The sequence below is a fragment of the Schistocerca piceifrons genome, unplaced genomic scaffold (genome assembly GCF_021461385.2).
Source record: "Schistocerca piceifrons isolate TAMUIC-IGC-003096 unplaced genomic scaffold, iqSchPice1.1 HiC_scaffold_567, whole genome shotgun sequence".
Classification (NCBI taxonomy): Eukaryota; Metazoa; Arthropoda; class Insecta; order Orthoptera; family Acrididae; genus Schistocerca; species Schistocerca piceifrons.
Window position 1 is genome coordinate 265,839 of NW_025728807.1, and position 16,816 is coordinate 282,654.

General features: G+C 54.9%; 38 non-coding genes across 38 annotated transcripts; 30 read left to right on the top strand and 8 right to left on the bottom strand.

Annotated features, from left to right (window-relative positions):
* Positions 1 to 421: 421 nt before the first annotated feature.
* Positions 422 to 493, bottom strand: Trnai-uau. The gene has a single exon. It is a non-coding gene; the product is annotated as a tRNA-Ile (tRNA).
* Positions 494 to 835: 342 nt separating this feature from the next.
* On the top strand, positions 836 to 906 carry Trnag-gcc. Its single transcript has one exon. It is a non-coding gene; the product is annotated as a tRNA-Gly (tRNA).
* A 381-nt stretch (positions 907 to 1,287) lies between these two features.
* On the top strand, positions 1,288 to 1,360 carry Trnam-cau. Its single transcript has one exon. It is a non-coding gene; the product is annotated as a tRNA-Met (tRNA).
* A 305-nt stretch (positions 1,361 to 1,665) lies between these two features.
* Trnae-uuc lies at positions 1,666 to 1,737 on the top strand. The gene has a single exon. It is a non-coding gene; the product is annotated as a tRNA-Glu (tRNA).
* Positions 1,738 to 1,935: 198 nt separating this feature from the next.
* On the top strand, positions 1,936 to 2,009 carry Trnai-aau. The gene has a single exon. It is a non-coding gene; the product is annotated as a tRNA-Ile (tRNA).
* A 593-nt stretch (positions 2,010 to 2,602) lies between these two features.
* Positions 2,603 to 2,674, bottom strand: Trnai-uau. The gene has a single exon. It is a non-coding gene; the product is annotated as a tRNA-Ile (tRNA).
* Positions 2,675 to 3,016: 342 nt separating this feature from the next.
* Trnag-gcc lies at positions 3,017 to 3,087 on the top strand. Its single transcript has one exon. It is a non-coding gene; the product is annotated as a tRNA-Gly (tRNA).
* Positions 3,088 to 3,468: 381 nt separating this feature from the next.
* On the top strand, positions 3,469 to 3,541 carry Trnam-cau. The gene has a single exon. It is a non-coding gene; the product is annotated as a tRNA-Met (tRNA).
* Positions 3,542 to 3,846: 305 nt separating this feature from the next.
* Trnae-uuc lies at positions 3,847 to 3,918 on the top strand. The gene has a single exon. It is a non-coding gene; the product is annotated as a tRNA-Glu (tRNA).
* Positions 3,919 to 4,116: 198 nt separating this feature from the next.
* Positions 4,117 to 4,190, top strand: Trnai-aau. The gene has a single exon. It is a non-coding gene; the product is annotated as a tRNA-Ile (tRNA).
* Positions 4,191 to 4,800: 610 nt separating this feature from the next.
* Trnag-ucc lies at positions 4,801 to 4,872 on the bottom strand. Its single transcript has one exon. It is a non-coding gene; the product is annotated as a tRNA-Gly (tRNA).
* Positions 4,873 to 5,214: 342 nt separating this feature from the next.
* Trnag-gcc lies at positions 5,215 to 5,285 on the top strand. Its single transcript has one exon. It is a non-coding gene; the product is annotated as a tRNA-Gly (tRNA).
* A 381-nt stretch (positions 5,286 to 5,666) lies between these two features.
* Positions 5,667 to 5,739, top strand: Trnam-cau. The gene has a single exon. It is a non-coding gene; the product is annotated as a tRNA-Met (tRNA).
* Positions 5,740 to 6,044: 305 nt separating this feature from the next.
* Positions 6,045 to 6,116, top strand: Trnae-uuc. Its single transcript has one exon. It is a non-coding gene; the product is annotated as a tRNA-Glu (tRNA).
* Positions 6,117 to 6,314: 198 nt separating this feature from the next.
* Positions 6,315 to 6,388, top strand: Trnai-aau. Its single transcript has one exon. It is a non-coding gene; the product is annotated as a tRNA-Ile (tRNA).
* A 610-nt stretch (positions 6,389 to 6,998) lies between these two features.
* Trnag-ucc lies at positions 6,999 to 7,070 on the bottom strand. Its single transcript has one exon. It is a non-coding gene; the product is annotated as a tRNA-Gly (tRNA).
* Positions 7,071 to 7,412: 342 nt separating this feature from the next.
* Trnag-gcc lies at positions 7,413 to 7,483 on the top strand. The gene has a single exon. It is a non-coding gene; the product is annotated as a tRNA-Gly (tRNA).
* A 381-nt stretch (positions 7,484 to 7,864) lies between these two features.
* On the top strand, positions 7,865 to 7,937 carry Trnam-cau. Its single transcript has one exon. It is a non-coding gene; the product is annotated as a tRNA-Met (tRNA).
* Positions 7,938 to 8,242: 305 nt separating this feature from the next.
* Trnae-uuc lies at positions 8,243 to 8,314 on the top strand. Its single transcript has one exon. It is a non-coding gene; the product is annotated as a tRNA-Glu (tRNA).
* Positions 8,315 to 8,512: 198 nt separating this feature from the next.
* Trnai-aau lies at positions 8,513 to 8,586 on the top strand. The gene has a single exon. It is a non-coding gene; the product is annotated as a tRNA-Ile (tRNA).
* A 610-nt stretch (positions 8,587 to 9,196) lies between these two features.
* On the bottom strand, positions 9,197 to 9,268 carry Trnag-ucc. Its single transcript has one exon. It is a non-coding gene; the product is annotated as a tRNA-Gly (tRNA).
* Positions 9,269 to 9,610: 342 nt separating this feature from the next.
* Positions 9,611 to 9,681, top strand: Trnag-gcc. Its single transcript has one exon. It is a non-coding gene; the product is annotated as a tRNA-Gly (tRNA).
* A 381-nt stretch (positions 9,682 to 10,062) lies between these two features.
* Trnam-cau lies at positions 10,063 to 10,135 on the top strand. Its single transcript has one exon. It is a non-coding gene; the product is annotated as a tRNA-Met (tRNA).
* A 305-nt stretch (positions 10,136 to 10,440) lies between these two features.
* On the top strand, positions 10,441 to 10,512 carry Trnae-uuc. The gene has a single exon. It is a non-coding gene; the product is annotated as a tRNA-Glu (tRNA).
* A 198-nt stretch (positions 10,513 to 10,710) lies between these two features.
* Trnai-aau lies at positions 10,711 to 10,784 on the top strand. Its single transcript has one exon. It is a non-coding gene; the product is annotated as a tRNA-Ile (tRNA).
* Positions 10,785 to 11,394: 610 nt separating this feature from the next.
* On the bottom strand, positions 11,395 to 11,466 carry Trnag-ucc. The gene has a single exon. It is a non-coding gene; the product is annotated as a tRNA-Gly (tRNA).
* A 342-nt stretch (positions 11,467 to 11,808) lies between these two features.
* On the top strand, positions 11,809 to 11,879 carry Trnag-gcc. Its single transcript has one exon. It is a non-coding gene; the product is annotated as a tRNA-Gly (tRNA).
* Positions 11,880 to 12,260: 381 nt separating this feature from the next.
* On the top strand, positions 12,261 to 12,333 carry Trnam-cau. Its single transcript has one exon. It is a non-coding gene; the product is annotated as a tRNA-Met (tRNA).
* Positions 12,334 to 12,638: 305 nt separating this feature from the next.
* Positions 12,639 to 12,710, top strand: Trnae-uuc. The gene has a single exon. It is a non-coding gene; the product is annotated as a tRNA-Glu (tRNA).
* Positions 12,711 to 12,908: 198 nt separating this feature from the next.
* On the top strand, positions 12,909 to 12,982 carry Trnai-aau. The gene has a single exon. It is a non-coding gene; the product is annotated as a tRNA-Ile (tRNA).
* A 610-nt stretch (positions 12,983 to 13,592) lies between these two features.
* Positions 13,593 to 13,664, bottom strand: Trnag-ucc. The gene has a single exon. It is a non-coding gene; the product is annotated as a tRNA-Gly (tRNA).
* A 342-nt stretch (positions 13,665 to 14,006) lies between these two features.
* Trnag-gcc lies at positions 14,007 to 14,077 on the top strand. The gene has a single exon. It is a non-coding gene; the product is annotated as a tRNA-Gly (tRNA).
* A 381-nt stretch (positions 14,078 to 14,458) lies between these two features.
* Trnam-cau lies at positions 14,459 to 14,531 on the top strand. Its single transcript has one exon. It is a non-coding gene; the product is annotated as a tRNA-Met (tRNA).
* Positions 14,532 to 14,836: 305 nt separating this feature from the next.
* Positions 14,837 to 14,908, top strand: Trnae-uuc. Its single transcript has one exon. It is a non-coding gene; the product is annotated as a tRNA-Glu (tRNA).
* Positions 14,909 to 15,106: 198 nt separating this feature from the next.
* On the top strand, positions 15,107 to 15,180 carry Trnai-aau. Its single transcript has one exon. It is a non-coding gene; the product is annotated as a tRNA-Ile (tRNA).
* A 610-nt stretch (positions 15,181 to 15,790) lies between these two features.
* On the bottom strand, positions 15,791 to 15,862 carry Trnag-ucc. Its single transcript has one exon. It is a non-coding gene; the product is annotated as a tRNA-Gly (tRNA).
* A 342-nt stretch (positions 15,863 to 16,204) lies between these two features.
* Trnag-gcc lies at positions 16,205 to 16,275 on the top strand. Its single transcript has one exon. It is a non-coding gene; the product is annotated as a tRNA-Gly (tRNA).
* Positions 16,276 to 16,656: 381 nt separating this feature from the next.
* On the top strand, positions 16,657 to 16,729 carry Trnam-cau. The gene has a single exon. It is a non-coding gene; the product is annotated as a tRNA-Met (tRNA).
* The last annotated feature ends 87 nt before the right edge of the window (positions 16,730 to 16,816 follow it).

Consider the following 16,816-nt stretch of genomic DNA (forward strand, 5'->3'; position numbering starts at 1 on the left):
AAAGAAAATGTCCGATTGCCGATGCGTAACAACTTTGGCCCTTGTCAGTACTTGGGCGGGTGAGCGCATGGGAACACAGGGCACTATTTGCACTTTTACTTCCTATTTTTGTTTCTCCTTTGTTTTCGGAGCTACAGCCCGATTCGGTCAGGGAGACGCCACCGTGAAATGAAGGGGGCGTGCTGTGTGTCCATCGCCTCGCCTCTCCTTAGCTCTCTCAGCCGTTTCTCGTGCTTGTCGTTTTGATAAAGGCCGATTTGAGAGCGTCAGCTCTCGCGTCAGCTGAGCAAAGTCGAGACAAGTCGAGACACGAGACAAGTCGAGACACACTAAGGGCTGGTATGCAGCGAGTAAGAGGGCGAAAAAACAATAATTTAAGAGCGCGTGGCAAAAGTACTCATACGCGAAATTAAAAGCCTGCTGCGGTGGCCGGGAATCGAACCCGGATCAACTGCTTATAAGGCACCTATGCTGACCATTACACCACCACCGCACAAGCGAGCGCCGCGCGTCCGCGCTGTGTCGGCTTCCCGCCAGTCGGCAGCGGCGGAAGGTGATCGTACCTGGCAGGCGCATTTCGAGGCAGGCTAGGGGAGCACATCCAGACGCATTCGGACAGCGTATCCGCGCACATTTCGCATCCTTTGGCAAGAGTTGGGCGCCGGCGACGCAAGAGTACGCAGAGGACCGCGTTCTGGCGGCATTTTTAAGCAGTGCAGTGCAGGATTCAGCGTCTGCAGCATCTTTCCCACAGAATGCTACGGCGCTTGACGGCAGTCCCACTTTCCCTTGAGACATCTGCTCGGGAAGCAGCGTCAAGTTACCGCTGGCCCCAGCATCGGTGGTTCAGTGGTAGAATGCTCGCCTGCCACGCGGGCGGCCCGGGTTCGATTCCCGGCCGATGCATCATTTTGCTTTTCCCGCGATGATGCTGCCGCGTGGCTTGAGCGCTTGAGATGCACGATCCACAAGAATGTGTAGCTGGATTTCCCTTGAGAAGGACCGAGAACGCAGCACTCGCGGGTCCCCACTAGGACGCTCGCATCATGTTCTACAGACTAGCGTCGGCCTGGCCTCACAAGTTGCCGGGTCCGGGTGCCTCCGAGGCTCTGAACTTTAACGACAAGGAGTGCTGCCTATCGTTGCAACAGCTGCAGCAGCACCGCAATCAACTGGGCCGGCAGTGCACGTGTAGCAACAGAACACGTTATCCAGGAAGTACAGTGTCTCTACGTCTAATATTGGGTACGGCATTTACCCAGTTTGCAGGACAAGCGGTGCACCCGTGCCTCGGTAGCGCAGTAGGCAGCGCGTAAGTCTCATAATCTTAAGGTCGTGAGTTCGATCCTCACCCGGGGCATTTAATTTTCTGTGACTGATGGTGGTGCTGTTGCTAGGGCGCCAACGTATTTCTTGTTTGTTATCCACAACGTTTCAACGCTTCAGCGGGAAAATGTTTACTTCCTGTTATTGCTACTTACAGCTTCCCTTTTCCTCTTCTCCCAGCAGAGCATGAAGCCAAAAGCATTGCTCTGCGACGTTTGAGGTGCGCTCCTTGCCAGTCACTATGTGCAAAGATGCTCGCAAAGAGAGAGGGGCGCCGACGCGGCACTCGACACGAAATGCGACAAGCGACCGTACGAACGGTCGAACGAAACGGCCGCATCCGGTGTGGTCTAGTGGCTAGGATACCTGGCTTTCACCCAGGAGGCCCGGGTTCGATTCCCGGTACCGGAACGGAATTTTTTCCACACGAATCGTGACAGGTTTGAGCTGTCCGAGCGGCCGTTTCCCGTCCTGCTCGCAATATAGCTACTGTTTCGTGACCGTCAGCAGAATATAGACTAGGGAAGCAGACACACGACGACCATAGAAATGGTGTATGGCTTCATGCCACCTGTTTCCAGCGTAGGGCTGAGCAACTGCATCTGCCGAGGCCCGTTAGCTCAGTTGGTTAGAGCGTCGTGCTAATAACGCGAAGGTCGTGGGTTCAATCCCCCCACGGGCCACTACTCCTTTACTACCTCGAAAAGGCAGCGCCGATTTCAGCTGGCGAGTGTGATGACCAGAAGATCATCACCCTGCGTGGAAGTTGACAGAGGATCCGAACCCGACTCGTCGGGAAGCGCTACAGCATTCACTCGGCAATGGCCATAATATCTTGAATACACTGGTTCTCAACCGATAAAGAGAAAATGAAAGAAAATGTCCGATTGCCGATGCGTAACAACTTTGGCCCTTGTCAGTACTTGGGCGGGTGAGCGCATGGGAACACAGGGCACTATTTGCACTTTTACTTCCTATTTTTGTTTCTCCTTTGTTTTCGGAGCTACAGCCCGATTCGGTCAGGGAGACGCCACCGTGAAATGAAGGGGGCGTGCTGTGTGTCCATCGCCTCGCCTCTCCTTAGCTCTCTCAGTCGTTTCTCGTGCTTGTCGTTTTGATAAAGGCCGATTTGAGAGCGTCAGCTCTCGCGTCAGCTGAGCAAAGTCGAGACAAGTCGAGACACACTAAGGGCTGGTATGCAGCGAGTAAGAGGGCGAAAAAACAATAATTTAAGAGCGCGTGGCAAAAGTACTCATACGCGAAATTAAAAGCCTGCTGCGGTGGCCGGGAATCGAACCCGGATCAACTGCTTATAAGGCACCTATGCTGACCATTACACCACCACCGCACAAGCGAGCGCCGCGCGTCCGCGCTGTGTCGGCTTCCCGCCAGTCGGCAGCGGCGGAAGGTGATCGTACCTGGCAGGCGCATTTCGAGGCAGGCTAGGGGAGCACATCCAGACGCATTCGGACAGCGTATCCGCGCACATTTCGCATCCTTTGGCAAGAGTTGGGCGCCGGCGACGCAAGAGTACGCAGAGGACCGCGTTCTGGCGGCATTTTTAAGCAGTGCAGTGCAGGATTCAGCGTCTGCAGCATCTTTCCCACAGAATGCTACGGCGCTTGACGGCAGTCCCACTTTCCCTTGAGACATCTGCTCGGGAAGCAGCGTCAAGTTACCGCTGGCCCCAGCATCGGTGGTTCAGTGGTAGAATGCTCGCCTGCCACGCGGGCGGCCCGGGTTCGATTCCCGGCCGATGCATCATTTTGCTTTTCCCGCGATGATGCTGCCGCGTGGCTTGAGCGCTTGAGATGCACGATCCACAAGAATGTGTAGCTGGATTTCCCTTGAGAAGGACCGAGAACGCAGCACTCGCGGGTCCCCACTAGGACGCTCGCATCATGTTCTACAGACTAGCGTCGGCCTGGCCTCACAAGTTGCCGGGTCCGGGTGCCTCCGAGGCTCTGAACTTTAACGACAAGGAGTGCTGCCTATCGTTGCAACAGCTGCAGCAGCACCGCAATCAACTGGGCCGGCAGTGCACGTGTAGCAACAGAACACGTTATCCAGGAAGTACAGTGTCTCTACGTCTAATATTGGGTACGGCATTTACCCAGTTTGCAGGACAAGCGGTGCACCCGTGCCTCGGTAGCGCAGTAGGCAGCGCGTAAGTCTCATAATCTTAAGGTCGTGAGTTCGATCCTCACCCGGGGCATTTAATTTTCTGTGACTGATGGTGGTGCTGTTGCTAGGGCGCCAACGTATTTCTTGTTTGTTATCCACAACGTTTCAACGCTTCAGCGGGAAAATGTTTACTTCCTGTTATTGCTACTTACAGCTTCCCTTTTCCTCTTCTCCCAGCAGAGCATGAAGCCAAAAGCATTGCTCTGCGACGTTTGAGGTGCGCTCCTTGCCAGTCACTATGTGCAAAGATGCTCGCAAAGAGAGAGGGGCGCCGACGCGGCACTCGACACGAAATGCGACAAGCGACCGTACGAACGGTCGAACGAAACGGCCGCATCCGGTGTGGTCTAGTGGCTAGGATACCTGGCTTTCACCCAGGAGGCCCGGGTTCGATTCCCGGTACCGGAACGGAATTTTTTCCACACGAATCGTGACAGGTTTGAGCTGTCCGAGCGGCCGTTTCCCGTCCTGCTCGCAATATAGCTACTGTTTCGTGACCGTCAGCAGAATATAGACTAGGGAAGCAGACACACGACGACCATAGAAATGGTGTATGGCTTCATGCCACCTGTTTCCAGCGTAGGGCTGAGCAACTGCATCTGCCGAGGCCCGTTAGCTCAGTTGGTTAGAGCGTCGTGCTAATAACGCGAAGGTCGTGGGTTCGATCCCCCCACGGGCCACTACTCCTTTACTACCTCGAAAAGGCAGCGCCGATTTCAGCTGGCGAGTGTGATGACCAGAAGATCATCACCCTGCGTGGAAGTTGACAGAGGATCCGAACCCGACTCGTCGGGAAGCGCTACAGCATTCACTCGGCAATGGCCATAATATCTTGAATACACTGGTTCTCAACCGATAAAGAGAAAATGAAAGAAAATGTCCGATTGCCGATGCGTAACAACTTTGGCCCTTGTCAGTACTTGGGCGGGTGAGCGCATGGGAACACAGGGCACTATTTGCACTTTTACTTCCTATTTTTGTTTCTCCTTTGTTTTCGGAGCTACAGCCCGATTCGGTCAGGGAGACGCCACCGTGAAATGAAGGGGGCGTGCTGTGTGTCCATCGCCTCGCCTCTCCTTAGCTCTCTCAGTCGTTTCTCGTGCTTGTCGTTTTGATAAAGGCCGATTTGAGAGCGTCAGCTCTCGCGTCAGCTGAGCAAAGTCGAGACAAGTCGAGACACGAGACAAGTCGAGACACACTAAGGGCTGGTATGCAGCGAGTAAGAGGGCGAAAAAACAATAATTTAAGAGCGCGTGGCAAAAGTACTCATACGCGAAATTAAAAGCCTGCTGCGGTGGCCGGGAATCGAACCCGGATCAACTGCTTGGAAGGCAACTATGCTGACCATTACACCACCACCGCACAAGCGAGCGCCGCGCGTCCGCGCTGTGTCGGCTTCCCGCCAGTCGGCAGCGGCGGAAGGTGATCGTACCTGGCAGGCGCATTTCGAGGCAGGCTAGGGGAGCACATCCAGACGCATTCGGACAGCGTATCCGCGCACATTTCGCATCCTTTGGCAAGAGTTGGGCGCCGGCGACGCAAGAGTACGCAGAGGACCGCGTTCTGGCGGCATTTTTAAGCAGTGCAGTGCAGGATTCAGCGTCTGCAGCATCTTTCCCACAGAATGCTACGGCGCTTGACGGCAGTCCCACTTTCCCTTGAGACATCTGCTCGGGAAGCAGCGTCAAGTTACCGCTGGCCCCAGCATCGGTGGTTCAGTGGTAGAATGCTCGCCTGCCACGCGGGCGGCCCGGGTTCGATTCCCGGCCGATGCATCATTTTGCTTTTCCCGCGATGATGCTGCCGCGTGGCTTGAGCGCTTGAGATGCACGATCCACAAGAATGTGTAGCTGGATTTCCCTTGAGAAGGACCGAGAACGCAGCACTCGCGGGTCCCCACTAGGACGCTCGCATCATGTTCTACAGACTAGCGTCGGCCTGGCCTCACAAGTTGCCGGGTCCGGGTGCCTCCGAGGCTCTGAACTTTAACGACAAGGAGTGCTGCCTATCGTTGCAACAGCTGCAGCAGCACCGCAATCAACTGGGCCGGCAGTGCACGTGTAGCAACAGAACACGTTATCCAGGAAGTACAGTGTCTCTACGTCTAATATTGGGTACGGCATTTACCCAGTTTGCAGGTCAAGCGGTGCACCCGTGCCTCGGTAGCGCAGTAGGCAGCGCGTAAGTCTCATAATCTTAAGGTCGTGAGTTCGATCCTCACCCGGGGCATTTAATTTTCTGTGACTGATGGTGGTGCTGTTGCTAGGGCGCCAACGTATTTCTTGTTTGTTATCCACAACGTTTCAACGCTTCAGCGGGAAAATGTTTACTTCCTGTTATTGCTACTTACAGCTTCCCTTTTCCTCTTCTCCCAGCAGAGCATGAAGCCAAAAGCATTGCTTTGCGACGTTTGAGGTGCGCGCCTTGCCAGTCACTATGTGCAAAGATGCTCGCAAAGAGAGAGGGGCGCCGACGCGGCACTCGACACGAAATGCGACAAGCGACCGTACGAACGGTCGAACGAAACGGCCGCATCCGGTGTGGTCTAGTGGCTAGGATACCTGGCTTTCACCCAGGAGGCCCGGGTTCGATTCCCGGTACCGGAACGGAATTTTTTCCACACGAATCGTGACAGGTTTGAGCTGTCCGAGCGGCCGTTTCCCGTCCTGCTCGCAATATAGCTACTGTTTCGTGACCGTCAGCAGAATATAGACTAGGGAAGCAGACACACGACGACCATAGAAATGGTGTATGGCTTCATGCCACCTGTTTCCAGCGTAGGGCTGAGCAACTGCATCTGCCGAGGCCCGTTAGCTCAGTTGGTTAGAGCGTCGTGCTAATAACGCGAAGGTCGTGGGTTCGATCCCCCCACGGGCCACTACTCCTTTACTACTACGAAAAGGCAGCGCCGATTTCAGCTGGCGAGTGTGATGACCAGAAGATCATCACCCTGCGTGGAAGTTGACAGAGGATCCGAACCCGACTCGTCGGGAAGCGCTACAGCATTCACTCGGCAATGGCCATAATATCTTGAATACACTGGTTCTCAACCGATAAAGAGAAAATGAAAGAAAATGTCCGATTGCCGATGCGTAACAACTTTGGCCCTTGTCAGTACTTGGGCGGGTGAGCGCATGGGAACACAGGGCACTATTTGCACTTTTACTTCCTATTTTTGTTTCTCCTTTGTTTTCGGAGCTACAGCCCGATTCGGTCAGGGAGACGCCACCGTGAAATGAAGGGGGCGTGCTGTGTGTCCATCGCCTCGCCTCTCCTTAGCTCTCTCAGTCGTTTCTCGTGCTTGTCGTTTTGATAAAGGCCGATTTGAGAGCGTCAGCTCTCGCGTCAGCTGAGCAAAGTCGAGACAAGTCGAGACACGAGACAAGTCGAGACACACTAAGGGCTGGTATGCAGCGAGTAAGAGGGCGAAAAAACAATAATTTAAGAGCGCGTGGCAAAAGTACTCATACGCGAAATTAAAAGCCTGCTGCGGTGGCCGGGAATCGAACCCGGATCAACTGCTTGGAAGGCAACTATGCTGACCATTACACCACCACCGCACAAGCGAGCGCCGCGCGTCCGCGCTGTGTCGGCTTCCCGCCAGTCGGCAGCGGCGGAAGGTGATCGTACCTGGCAGGCGCATTTCGAGGCAGGCTAGGGGAGCACATCCAGACGCATTCGGACAGCGTATCCGCGCACATTTCGCATCCTTTGGCAAGAGTTGGGCGCCGGCGACGCAAGAGTACGCAGAGGACCGCGTTCTGGCGGCATTTTTAAGCAGTGCAGTGCAGGATTCAGCGTCTGCAGCATCTTTCCCACAGAATGCTACGGCGCTTGACGGCAGTCCCACTTTCCCTTGAGACATCTGCTCGGGAAGCAGCGTCAAGTTACCGCTGGCCCCAGCATCGGTGGTTCAGTGGTAGAATGCTCGCCTGCCACGCGGGCGGCCCGGGTTCGATTCCCGGCCGATGCATCATTTTGCTTTTCCCGCGATGATGCTGCCGCGTGGCTTGAGCGCTTGAGATGCACGATCCACAAGAATGTGTAGCTGGATTTCCCTTGAGAAGGACCGAGAACGCAGCACTCGCGGGTCCCCACTAGGACGCTCGCATCATGTTCTACAGACTAGCGTCGGCCTGGCCTCACAAGTTGCCGGGTCCGGGTGCCTCCGAGGCTCTGAACTTTAACGACAAGGAGTGCTGCCTATCGTTGCAACAGCTGCAGCAGCACCGCAATCAACTGGGCCGGCAGTGCACGTGTAGCAACAGAACACGTTATCCAGGAAGTACAGTGTCTCTACGTCTAATATTGGGTACGGCATTTACCCAGTTTGCAGGTCAAGCGGTGCACCCGTGCCTCGGTAGCGCAGTAGGCAGCGCGTAAGTCTCATAATCTTAAGGTCGTGAGTTCGATCCTCACCCGGGGCATTTAATTTTCTGTGACTGATGGTGGTGCTGTTGCTAGGGCGCCAACGTATTTCTTGTTTGTTATCCACAACGTTTCAACGCTTCAGCGGGAAAATGTTTACTTCCTGTTATTGCTACTTACAGCTTCCCTTTTCCTCTTCTCCCAGCAGAGCATGAAGCCAAAAGCATTGCTCTGCGACGTTTGAGGTGCGCGCCTTGCCAGTCACTATGTGCAAAGATGCTCGCAAAGAGAGAGGGGCGCCGACGCGGCACTCGACACGAAATGCGACAAGCGACCGTACGAACGGTCGAACGAAACGGCCGCATCCGGTGTGGTCTAGTGGCTAGGATACCTGGCTTTCACCCAGGAGGCCCGGGTTCGATTCCCGGTACCGGAACGGAATTTTTTCCACACGAATCGTGACAGGTTTGAGCTGTCCGAGCGGCCGTTTCCCGTCCTGCTCGCAATATAGCTACTGTTTCGTGACCGTCAGCAGAATATAGACTAGGGAAGCAGACACACGACGACCATAGAAATGGTGTATGGCTTCATGCCACCTGTTTCCAGCGTAGGGCTGAGCAACTGCATCTGCCGAGGCCCGTTAGCTCAGTTGGTTAGAGCGTCGTGCTAATAACGCGAAGGTCGTGGGTTCGATCCCCCCACGGGCCACTACTCCTTTACTACTACGAAAAGGCAGCGCCGATTTCAGCTGGCGAGTGTGATGACCAGAAGATCATCACCCTGCGTGGAAGTTGACAGAGGATCCGAACCCGACTCGTCGGGAAGCGCTACAGCATTCACTCGGCAATGGCCATAATATCTTGAATACACTGGTTCTCAACCGATAAAGAGAAAATGAAAGAAAATGTCCGATTGCCGATGCGTAACAACTTTGGCCCTTGTCAGTACTTGGGCGGGTGAGCGCATGGGAACACAGGGCACTATTTGCACTTTTACTTCCTATTTTTGTTTCTCCTTTGTTTTCGGAGCTACAGCCCGATTCGGTCAGGGAGACGCCACCGTGAAATGAAGGGGGCGTGCTGTGTGTCCATCGCCTCGCCTCTCCTTAGCTCTCTCAGTCGTTTCTCGTGCTTGTCGTTTTGATAAAGGCCGATTTGAGAGCGTCAGCTCTCGCGTCAGCTGAGCAAAGTCGAGACAAGTCGAGACACGAGACAAGTCGAGACACACTAAGGGCTGGTATGCAGCGAGTAAGAGGGCGAAAAAACAATAATTTAAGAGCGCGTGGCAAAAGTACTCATACGCGAAATTAAAAGCCTGCTGCGGTGGCCGGGAATCGAACCCGGATCAACTTCTTGGAAGGCAACTATGCTGACCATTACACCACCACCGCACAAGCGAGCGCCGCGCGTCCGCGCTGTGTCGGCTTCCCGCCAGTCGGCAGCGGCGGAAGGTGATCGTACCTGGCAGGCGCATTTCGAGGCAGGCTAGGGGAGCACATCCAGACGCATTCGGACAGCGTATCCGCGCACATTTCGCATCCTTTGGCAAGAGTTGGGCGCCGGCGACGCAAGAGTACGCAGAGGACCGCGTTCTGGCGGCATTTTTAAGCAGTGCAGTGCAGGATTCAGCGTCTGCAGCATCTTTCCCACAGAATGCTACGGCGCTTGACGGCAGTCCCACTTTCCCTTGAGACATCTGCTCGGGAAGCAGCGTCAAGTTACCGCTGGCCCCAGCATCGGTGGTTCAGTGGTAGAATGCTCGCCTGCCACGCGGGCGGCCCGGGTTCGATTCCCGGCCGATGCATCATTTTGCTTTTCCCGCGATGATGCTGCCGCGTGGCTTGAGCGCTTGAGATGCACGATCCACAAGAATGTGTAGCTGGATTTCCCTTGAGAAGGACCGAGAACGCAGCACTCGCGGGTCCCCACTAGGACGCTCGCATCATGTTCTACAGACTAGCGTCGGCCTGGCCTCACAAGTTGCCGGGTCCGGGTGCCTCCGAGGCTCTGAACTTTAACGACAAGGAGTGCTGCCTATCGTTGCAACAGCTGCAGCAGCACCGCAATCAACTGGGCCGGCAGTGCACGTGTAGCAACAGAACACGTTATCCAGGAAGTACAGTGTCTCTACGTCTAATATTGGGTACGGCATTTACCCAGTTTGCAGGACAAGCGGTGCACCCGTGCCTCGGTAGCGCAGTAGGCAGCGCGTAAGTCTCATAATCTTAAGGTCGTGAGTTCGATCCTCACCCGGGGCATTTAATTTTCTGTGACTGATGGTGGTGCTGTTGCTAGGGCGCCAACGTATTTCTTGTTTGTTATCCACAACGTTTCAACGCTTCAGCGGGAAAATGTTTACTTCCTGTTATTGCTACTTACAGCTTCCCTTTTCCTCTTCTCCCAGCAGAGCATGAAGCCAAAAGCATTGCTCTGCGACGTTTGAGGTGCGCGCCTTGCCAGTCACTATGTGCAAAGATGCTCGCAAAGAGAGAGGGGCGCCGACGCGGCACTCGACACGAAATGCGACAAGCGACCGTACGAACGGTCGAACGAAACGGCCGCATCCGGTGTGGTCTAGTGGCTAGGATACCTGGCTTTCACCCAGGAGGCCCGGGTTCGATTCCCGGTACCGGAACGGAATTTTTTCCACACGAATCGTGACAGGTTTGAGCTGTCCGAGCGGCCGTTTCCCGTCCTGCTCGCAATATAGCTACTGTTTCGTGACCGTCAGCAGAATATAGACTAGGGAAGCAGACACACGACGACCATAGAAATGGTGTATGGCTTCATGCCACCTGTTTCCAGCGTAGGGCTGAGCAACTGCATCTGCCGAGGCCCGTTAGCTCAGTTGGTTAGAGCGTCGTGCTAATAACGCGAAGGTCGTGGGTTCGATCCCCCCACGGGCCACTACTCCTTTACTACCTCGAAAAGGCAGCGCCGATTTCAGCTGGCGAGTGTGATGACCAGAAGATCATCACCCTGCGTGGAAGTTGACAGAGGATCCGAACCCGACTCGTCGGGAAGCGCTACAGCATTCACTCGGCAATGGCCATAATATCTTGAATACACTGGTTCTCAACCGATAAAGAGAAAATGAAAGAAAATGTCCGATTGCCGATGCGTAACAACTTTGGCCCTTGTCAGTACTTGGGCGGGTGAGCGCATGGGAACACAGGGCACTATTTGCACTTTTACTTCCTATTTTTGTTTCTCCTTTGTTTTCGGAGCTACAGCCCGATTCGGTCAGGGAGACGCCACCGTGAAATGAAGGGGGCGTGCTGTGTGTCCATCGCCTCGCCTCTCCTTAGCTCTCTCAGTCGTTTCTCGTGCTTGTCGTTTTGATAAAGGCCGATTTGAGAGCGTCAGCTCTCGCGTCAGCTGAGCAAAGTCGAGACAAGTCGAGACACGAGACAAGTCGAGACACACTAAGGGCTGGTATGCAGCGAGTAAGAGGGCGAAAAAACAATAATTTAAGAGCGCGTGGCAAAAGTACTCATACGCGAAATTAAAAGCCTGCTGCGGTGGCCGGGAATCGAACCCGGATCAACTGCTTGGAAGGCAACTATGCTGACCATTACACCACCACCGCACAAGCGAGCGCCGCGCGTCCGCGCTGTGTCGGCTTTCCGCCAGTCGGCAGCGGCGGAAGGTGATCGTACCTGGCAGGCGCATTTCGAGGCAGGCTAGGGGAGCACATCCAGACGCATTCGGACAGCGTATCCGCGCACATTTCGCATCCTTTGGCAAGAGTTGGGCGCCGGCGACGCAAGAGTACGCAGAGGACCGCGTTCTGGCGGCATTTTTAAGCAGTGCAGTGCAGGATTCAGCGTCTGCAGCATCTTTCCCACAGAATGCTACGGCGCTTGACGGCAGTCCCACTTTCCCTTGAGACATCTGCTCGGGAAGCAGCGTCAAGTTACCGCTGGCCCCAGCATCGGTGGTTCAGTGGTAGAATGCTCGCCTGCCACGCGGGCGGCCCGGGTTCGATTCCCGGCCGATGCATCATTTTGCTTTTCCCGCGATGATGCTGCCGCGTGGCTTGAGCGCTTGAGATGCACGATCCACAAGAATGTGTAGCTGGATTTCCCTTGAGAAGGACCGAGAACGCAGCACTCGCGGGTCCCCACTAGGACGCTCGCATCATGTTCTACAGACTAGCGTCGGCCTGGCCTCACAAGTTGCCGGGTCCGGGTGCCTCCGAGGCTCTGAACTTTAACGACAAGGAGTGCTGCCTATCGTTGCAACAGCTGCAGCAGCACCGCAATCAACTGGGCCGGCAGTGCACGTGTAGCAACAGAACACGTTATCCAGGAAGTACAGTGTCTCTACGTCTAATATTGGGTACGGCATTTACCCAGTTTGCAGGACAAGCGGTGCACCCGTGCCTCGGTAGCGCAGTAGGCAGCGCGTAAGTCTCATAATCTTAAGGTCGTGAGTTCGATCCTCACCCGGGGCATTTAATTTTCTGTGACTGATGGTGGTGTTGTTGCTAGGGCGCCAACGTATTTCTTGTTTGTTATCCACAACGTTTCAACGCTTCAGCGGGAAAATGTTTACTTCCTGTTATTGCTACTTACAGCTTCCCTTTTCCTCTTCTCCCAGCAGAGCATGAAGCCAAAAGCATTGCTCTGCGACGTTTGAGGTGCGCGCCTTGCCAGTCACTATGTGCAAAGATGCTCGCAAAGAGAGAGGGGCGCCGACGCGGCACTCGACACGAAATGCGACAAGCGACTGTACGAACGGTCGAACGAAACGGCCGCATCCGGTGTGGTCTAGTGGCTAGGATACCTGGCTTTCACCCAGGAGGCCCGGGTTCGATTCCCGGTACCGGAACGGAATTTTTTCCACACGAATCGTGACAGGTTTGAGCTGTCCGAGCGGCCGTTTCCCGTCCTGCTCGCAATATAGCTACTGTTTCGTGACCGTCAGCAGAATATAGACTAGGGAAGCAGACACACGACGACCATAGAAATGGTGTATGGCTTCATGCCACCTGTTTCCAGCGTAGGGCTGAGCAACTGCATCTGCCGAGGCCCGTTAGCTCAGTTGGTTAGAGCGTCGTGCTAATAACGCGAAGGTCGTGGGTTCGATCCCCCCACGGGCCACTACTCCTTTACTACCTCGAAAAGGCAGCGCCGATTTCAGCTGGCGAGTGTGATGACCAGAAGATCATCACCCTGCGTGGAAGTTGACAGAGGATCCGAACCCGACTCGTCGGGAAGCGCTACAGCATTCACTCGGCAATGGCCATAATATCTTGAATACACTGGTTCTCAACCGATAAAGAGAAAATGAAAGAAAATGTCCGATTGCCGATGCGTAACAACTTTGGCCCTTGTCAGTACTTGGGCGGGTGAGCGCATGGGAACACAGGGCACTATTTGCACTTTTACTTCCTATTTTTGTTTCTCCTTTGTTTTCGGAGCTACAGCCCGATTCGGTCAGGGAGACGCCACCGTGAAATGAAGGGGGCGTGCTGTGTGTCCATCGCCTCGCCTCTCCTTAGCTCTCTCAGTCGTTTCTCGTGCTTGTCGTTTTGATAAAGGCCGATTTGAGAGCGTCAGCTCTCGCGTCAGCTGAGCAAAGTCGAGACAAGTCGAGACACGAGACAAGTCGAGACACACTAAGGGCTGGTATGCAGCGAGTAAGAGGGCGAAAAAACAATAATTTAAGAGCGCGTGGCAAAAGTACTCATACGCGAAATTAAAAGCCTGCTGCGGTGGCCGGGAATCGAACCCGGATCAACTGCTTGGAAGGCAACTATGCTGACCATTACACCACCACCGCACAAGCGAGCGCCGCGCGTCCGCGCTGTGTCGGCTTCCCGCCAGTCGGCAGCGGCGGAAGGTGATCGTACCTGGCAGGCGCATTTCGAGGCAGGCTAGGGGAGCACATCCAGACGCATTCGGACAGCGTATCCGCGCACATTTCGCATCCTTTGGCAAGAGTTGGGCGCCGGCGACGCAAGAGTACGCAGAGGACCGCGTTCTGGCGGCATTTTTAAGCAGTGCAGTGCAGGATTCAGCGTCTGCAGCATCTTTCCCACAGAATGCTACGGCGCTTGACGGCAGTCCCACTTTCCCTTGAGACATCTGCTCGGGAAGCAGCGTCAAGTTACCGCTGGCCCCAGCATCGGTGGTTCAGTGGTAGAATGCTCGCCTGCCACGCGGGCGGCCCGGGTTCGATTCCCGGCCGATGCATCATTTTGCTTTTCCCGCGATGATGCTGCCGCGTGGCTTGAGCGCTTGAGATGCACGATCCACAAGAATGTGTAGCTGGATTTCCCTTGAGAAGGACCGAGAACGCAGCACTCGCGGGTCCCCACTAGGACGCTCGCATCATGTTCTACAGACTAGCGTCGGCCTGGCCTCACAAGTTGCCGGGTCCGGGTGCCTCCGAGGCTCTGAACTTTAACGACAAGGAGTGCTGCCTATCGTTGCAACAGCTGCAGCAGCACCGCAATCAACTGGGCCGGCAGTGCACGTGTAGCAACAGAACACGTTATCCAGGAAGTACAGTGTCTCTACGTCTAATATTGGGTACGGCATTTACCCAGTTTGCAGGACAAGCGGTGCACCCGTGCCTCGGTAGCGCAGTAGGCAGCGCGTAAGTCTCATAATCTTAAGGTCGTGAGTTCGATCCTCACCCGGGGCATTTAATTTTCTGTGACTGATGGTGGTGCTGTTGCTAGGGCGCCAACGTATTTCTTGTTTGTTATCCACAACGTTTCAACGCTTCAGCGGGAAAATGTTTACTTCCTGTTATTGCTACTTACAGCTTCCCTTTTCCTCTTCTCCCAGCAGAGCATGAAGCCAAAAGCATTGCTCTGCGACGTTTGAGGTGCGCGCCTTGCCAGTCACTATGTGCAAAGATGCTCGCAAAGAGAGAGGGGCGCCGACGCGGCACTCGACACGAAATGCGACAAGCGACCGTACGAACGGTCGAACGAAACGGCCGCATCCGGTGTGGTCTAGTGGCTAGGATACCTGGCTTTCACCCAGGAGGCCCGGGTTCGATTCCCGGTACCGGAACGGAATTTTTTCCACACGAATCGTGACAGGTTTGAGCTGTCCGAGCGGCCGTTTCCCGTCCTGCTCGCAATATAGCTACTGTTTCGTGACCGTCAGCAGAATATAGACTAGGGAAGCAGACACACGACGACCATAGAAATGGTGTATGGCTTCATGCCACCTGTTTCCAGCGTAGGGCTGAGCAACTGCATCTGCCGAGGCCCGTTAGCTCAGTTGGTTAGAGCGTCGTGCTAATAACGCGAAGGTCGTGGGTTCGATCCCCCCACGGGCCACTACTCCTTTACTACCTCGAAAAGGCAGCGCCGATTTCAGCTGGCGAGTGTGATGACCAGAAGATCATCACCCTGCGTGGAAGTTGACAGAGGATCCGAACCCGACTCGTCGGGAAGCGCTACAGCATTCACTCGGCAATGGCCATAATATCTTGAATACACTGGTTCTCAACCGATAAAGAGAAAATGAAAGAAAATGTCCGATTGCCGATGCGTAACAACTTTGGCCCTTGTCAGTACTTGGGCGGGTGAGCGCATGGGAACACAGGGCACTATTTGCACTTTTACTTCCTATTTTTGTTTCTCCTTTGTTTTCGGAGCTACAGCCCGATTCGGTCAGGGAGACGCCACCGTGAAATGAAGGGGGCGTGCTGTGTGTCCATCGCCTCGCCTCTCCTTAGCTCTCTCAGTCGTTTCTCGTGCTTGTCGTTTTGATAAAGGCCGATTTGAGAGCGTCAGCTCTCGCGTCAGCTGAGCAAAGTCGAGACAAGTCGAGACACGAGACAAGTCGAGACACACTAAGGGCTGGTATGCAGCGAGTAAGAGGGCGAAAAAACAATAATTTAAGAGCGCGTGGCAAAAGTACTCATACGCGAAATTAAAAGCCTGCTGCGGTGGCCGGGAATCGAACCCGGATCAACTGCTTGGAAGGCAACTATGCTGACCATTACACCACCACCGCACAAGCGAGCGCCGCGCGTCCGCGCTGTGTCGGCTTTCCGCCAGTCGGCAGCGGCGGAAGGTGATCGTACCTGGCAGGCGCATTTCGAGGCAGGCTAGGGGAGCACATCCAGACGCATTCGGACAGCGTATCCGCGCACATTTCGCATCCTTTGGCAAGAGTTGGGCGCCGGCGACGCAAGAGTACGCAGAGGACCGCGTTCTGGCGGCATTTTTAAGCAGTGCAGTGCAGGATTCAGCGTCTGCAGCATCTTTCCCACAGAATGCTACGGCGCTTGACGGCAGTCCCACTTTCCCTTGAGACATCTGCTCGGGAAGCAGCGTCAAGTTACCGCTGGCCCCAGCATCGGTGGTTCAGTGGTAGAATGCTCGCCTGCCACGCGGGCGGCCCGGGTTCGATTCCCGGCCGATGCATCATTTTGCTTTTCCCGCGATGATGCTGCCGCGTGGCTTGAGCGCTTGAGATGCACGATCCACAAGAATGTGTAGCTGGATTTCCCTTGAGAAGGACCGAGAACGCAGCACTCGCGGGTCCCCACTAGGACGCTCGCATCATGTTCTACAGACTAGCGTCGGCCTGGCCTCACAAGTTGCCGGGTCCGGGTGCCTCCGAGGCTCTGAACTTTAACGACAAGGAGTGCTGCCTATCGTTGCAACAGCTGCAGCAGCACCGCAATCAACTGGGCCGGCAGTGCACGTGTAGCAACAGAACACGTTATCCAGGAAGTACAGTGTCTCTACGTCTAATATTGGGTACGGCATTTACCCAGTTTGCAGGACAAGCGGTGCACCCGTGCCTCGGTAGCGCAGTAGGCAGCGCGTAAGTCTCATAATCTTAAGGTCGTGAGTTCGATCCTCACCCGGGGCATTTAATTTTCTGTGACTGATGGTGGTGCTGTTGCTAGGGCGCCAACGTATTTCTTGTTTGTTATCCACAACGTTTCAACGCTTCAGC